Here is a 5,000-nt window from a genome sequence, read left to right on the forward strand (position 1 = left end):
AGGGAACTCAAAGAAGAAAGGGGAGAGGGTGAAGGGGAGGGGAAGGGAACTAAAAGAGGAAAAGAGTATAGGTAAGGGGAAAGGGAAGGGGAAGAAAGAGGGGGTGAGGAAGGGAGAGTAGAAGATGCAGGAGCAAAAGGGGTGGGGGAAGAGGAAGAGAGGAGTGAAAAGGGGAGGAGTAATCTAAGAAAGATCTGGGAGCGAGCGGGAAAGGGAGCGGTAGAGGAAGAGGAAGAGGAAGCGGGATGGGGAGAGTGATAGGGAGAGAGTAGGCGAGAAGTAGAAAGAGGAAGCTGAAAAGAGATAAAAAGTACCTCTTAATCTTTCTATTTTAAGGAATTTCCACGGGGTCCGCTGCTGACAGTACAGGTGATGATGATGATAATATTAGTGATAGGAAAACTAATTATGACACTACTTCTACTACTACTTCTACTACTACTACTACTGCTCTTACTACTGCTACTGCTACTACAAGTAATGATAATCGTGATAATAGTAATATTAAAAGTAATATTGACAATGATGATAACAATGATAGCAGTAATAATACGGATAACAACAATAATGACAATGGCAATGATAATGATGATAATAAGAATAAGAATAATTACAATGATTTAATAACGATGATGCTAATCATGATAAAGATGATAATGCTGATGATAATGAAAATGGATAATTCATGATAATAATAATAATAATTCATAATAATGATGATTCACAGCCTGCCGCCCCCCTTTATCTGGGGCTGTGTTGGTGGGGGCGGCACCCGGAGTGACCACCCGAGGCTTAACCTCAGGCGTGCTTTCCGGGTAGGCGCTTGGAACATCCGGTCCTTGCGGCAGGATGAGCGGTTACCTCTGCTATCGCGGGAATTGAAGCGACTGGGAGTTGAGGTGGCTGCCCTCTCAGAGGTGAGAAGACCTGGTAGCGGCACGATCAGTGTGGGTGGTTACACCTACTACTGGTCGGGCCGCAGCGATGGTCACCACCTCCAGGGTGTAGCCATAGCCATCTCCAGTCGACTTCAGCCTGCGGTAGTCGAGGTGACACCGGTTGATGAGCGTATCATGGCATTGAGACTGAAGCATGCTTTTGGCTTCATGTCTCTTATTGCTGTATACGCTCCTACTGATGTACATAAAACCGATGTGAAAGAGGCGTTCTACGCCAAACTCGCATCTGTGGCAGATGATTGCCCCCGGCGAGACATTCGCATTGTTCTGGGCGACTTCAATGCGGTATCCGGCTGTGACCGAGCTGGCTACGAGATGTCTGTCGGCCCCATGGCTCGGGAGCTGATCCCAGCAGCGAGAATAGCCTCCTTCTCCGGGACTTTGCTAGGTCCAGAAAATGAGGATCTCTGGCTCCTGTACCAGCGCTCCAACTCGCATCGCTGGACTTGGTACAGCGATACGGGTACAGTGGCCAAGGAGATCGACCACATTCTTGTCAAGCACGCGATGGAGGATCCTCCAGAACTGCAGGGTTTACCGGAGTGCTGAGTTCTGTGGCACCGACCATAGGCTGCTTGTGGCTACCCTGCGGGTCCACTTCAAAACTCCCCGTCCCTCCAGTGGCCACCCTAAGGTGTTTCACTTGGACAGACTAAGGGAGGAGGAGGGGTGCCCGTGGGTTCGCCACGGCAGTCTCTGACCGATTACAGAAACCAGCAACCTGACGGATCCAGTTGCTCTGTGGGAGTCCTTCAAGCGCGTAACACTCGAAGCAGCTCAGGAGTCCATTGGCGTACGCCCAAGGACAAGGCAGAATACCATCTCCCTGGAGACATTAGAGGCCACTGAAGCATGTCGCAAGGCTCGGCTGAATGGGAATCAAGTCTTGCGCCGTTCCATGGTGCGTAGGGCTCGGACACTGCTGAGAAGGGACAAGGAACAGTTCATCAGGAATCTTTGCTGAGGAGGGTCGAAGGCCATTTCTTGGTAAATGACCTTCGCCCTGCCTACCAAGCCCTGAGAAAACTGAACCCTAAGCCCTCCTCACAGATGACTGCAGTCCGATCAGGGGATGGACGGATCATCTCAGATCATGTTGGGGTTCGTGAACGTTGGGCTGAGTATTTTGAACAGTTGTACCAGGTGGATCCTCAACAGTTAGCTTGGATGCAAGCGATGTCTCAGTGCCTGTGCCGGACCCACCCATCAGCGAGGAACTCCTACCCTAACAGAGGTTAGGCTGGCGATTTCCAAGCTGAAGAGTGGGAAAGCTGCAGGCATATGTGATATCCCTGCTGAACTGCTAAAGGCTGGGGGTGAACCTATGGCTCGGGGCCTGCATACAGTCCTGACTGCCATTTGGCAGTCTGGTACCATTCCCCCTGACCTGCTGAGGGGCGTGGTCATCCCTCTCTGGAAGGGGAAAGGGGATCGATGGGACTGTAGCAACTACCGTGGAAATCACACTGCTCAGCATACCAGGCAAGGTTCTCGCTCACATTCTTCTGAAACGGATACGCAACCACCTACTGAGGACACCAGAGACCGGAGCAGTCTGGATTTACTCCTGGCAAGTCCACAATAGACCGTATACTAGCGCTTCGAATAATTGTGGAACGCCGTCGTGAGTTTGGTCGTGGGCTGCTTGCAGCCTACATCGACCTCAAGACAGTGTTTGACTCGCGCATCGCAAATCGTCATGGCAGATCCTGAGTCTTAGGGGAATTCCGACACAGATTATTGGCCTGATAGCAAGCCTCTATACTGGTACTGAAAGTGCTGTAAAGTGTGGGGGGGGTATGTCGAACTTCTTCCCTGTTAATTCAGGGGTGAGGCAAGGCTGTGTCCTTGCACCCACACTTTTCAACACTGTATGGACTGGATAATGGGCAGAGCTACTAGCCAAAGTCAGTGCGGAGCAACACTAGGCAATATTAAGGTCTCAGACCTTGGACTTTGCCGACGATGTTGCCATCCTATCTGAGTCCTTGGAGTCACTTGTGGCGGCTCTTGATGCATTTAGCAATGAGGCGAAGCCCCTAGGCTTAGAGGTCTCTGGACCAAGACCAAGATTCAGGACTTTGGGGGCCTGTTAGGGGAACCCGTTCAGTCGATCCATGCTTGCGGCGAGGACGTTGAAGTCACAGAAAGTTTTACATACCTTGGTAGTGTAGTCATATCTCTGGGTTGTCAGACCAGGAAGTCAGTAGACGGATTGGTCTGGCAACAGGAGCCATGAACTCGATCAACAAGAGCGTTGGAGATGTCGGTACCTATGCAGAAGGACCAAGCTGCGTGTCTTCAAGGCCTTGATACTTCCAGTTTTGCTCTATGGAAGCGAAACATGGACGCTATCCAGTGCCTTGGAGTCTCGCCTTGATGCCTTTTGTAACAAGTCCCTTCGCCGGATCATGGGGTACAGTTGGCAGGACCACGTGTCCAACCGGCGGTTACACCGTGAGACCGGCATGGGACCTGTTACTTGCATAATCCGGGATCGCCAACTCAGGCTATATGGCCACCTAGCTCGCCTCCCTATGGACGACCCTGCCCACCAGGTTGTCTCTCTGCGAGACAACCCTGGGTGGAGGAGACCTGTGGGACGTCCTAGGAGATCATGGCTTGGGCAGCTCGACGAGACCTGTCGTGAGGAACTAGAGATGGGCCGTGTGCCTGCCTGGAGACTCGCCTCGAGGGATCCTCGTGGCTGGAAGCGAAGGGTGGATGCGGCCATGCGCCCCCGTCGGCGTTAGCCCCTTGATGATGATGATGATGATGATTCATGATAATAATGATGATGATAATGATGATAATGACGATAATGATAATAATTCATGATAAAAATGATAATTCATAATAAGAACAGAAATAAAGACTAACAGTTTACCAGAAGCAGTGTTAAAGCTACTCAGTTGCAAGAAGCAAACGACTCTGATACAGTTATTCAAATAAAATCAAACCACATGTCTATAATAGACAAAATTAGTTCCGTACGTGCTTACTTGCAGTCATTTGCGAGTTACATTTTTGTGTATGCATATTCTTGCTTCATGCGTACACACGTAGTCACACACACACGAACACTCAAGCATACGCACACACACACAACACACACACACAAACACACACACACACACACACACACACACACACACACACACACACACACACACACACACACACACACACACACACACACACACACACACACACACACACACACACGCGCGCGCGCGCGCACGCATATAGATAAACAAATGGATAAATATTACAAAATATCATATATATCTATATCTATATCTATATCTATATCTATATCTATCTATCTATCTATCTATCTATCTATATACTTACATAATCCATTAACATATTTCATTCAATAAAATATCGCACATATGACCCAACGACACACACATGTGTACATGTGAGTAGATTACAAGGACGCATGTGATGTGAAGCAAAGAGAGAGGAATAAAACGAGTGAGGGAGAAGTGAGGAGGGAAGAGGAGAAGGGAAAGAGAGAGAGAGAAGAGAAGGTAAAAGAAACAGAAAGTAAAAAAAAAAGAAAAAAAAAGAATCGGTGAATTGAAGGAAGATGTAATCTGGAGTATATGTGCTAAAGGGATGTAGGGATCGGGAGGAAGGGGGGAGGGGAGTGCCAGTCCAGAGTGCCAGACAGACATGTGGACCCTGACTCATGGCCGCGGTGTGGACAGCGCCCTGATAACGGGATCTCACAACAAAATTTCTCAAACCCTTTTCGTCAGACAAGGCAGTCACAGCCGTTCTCGTAACACATGTGTACACATAATGGGGTCGGCAGTCATTCATGATCGCTGCTCCTCGCTACACTTGACCCCGTTACTATAACCTCTCCCCTCTCTCTTTCTCTCTCTCATTTTCCTCTCCCTCGCCGCATTCTCCACCTTTCCGTCTCCCTTTTCACTCCGCTCTCCATTTCTCTTCTCATTCCCCTTTGTCTCCCTTACTCTTCTCTCTCTCCTCTCTCTCTCCTACTCCTCTCCTTCCTTTTCTCTCCTT

Source organism: Penaeus monodon, chromosome 10 (assembly GCF_015228065.2).
Source record: "Penaeus monodon isolate SGIC_2016 chromosome 10, NSTDA_Pmon_1, whole genome shotgun sequence".
NCBI lineage: Eukaryota > Metazoa > Arthropoda > Malacostraca > Decapoda > Penaeidae > Penaeus > Penaeus monodon.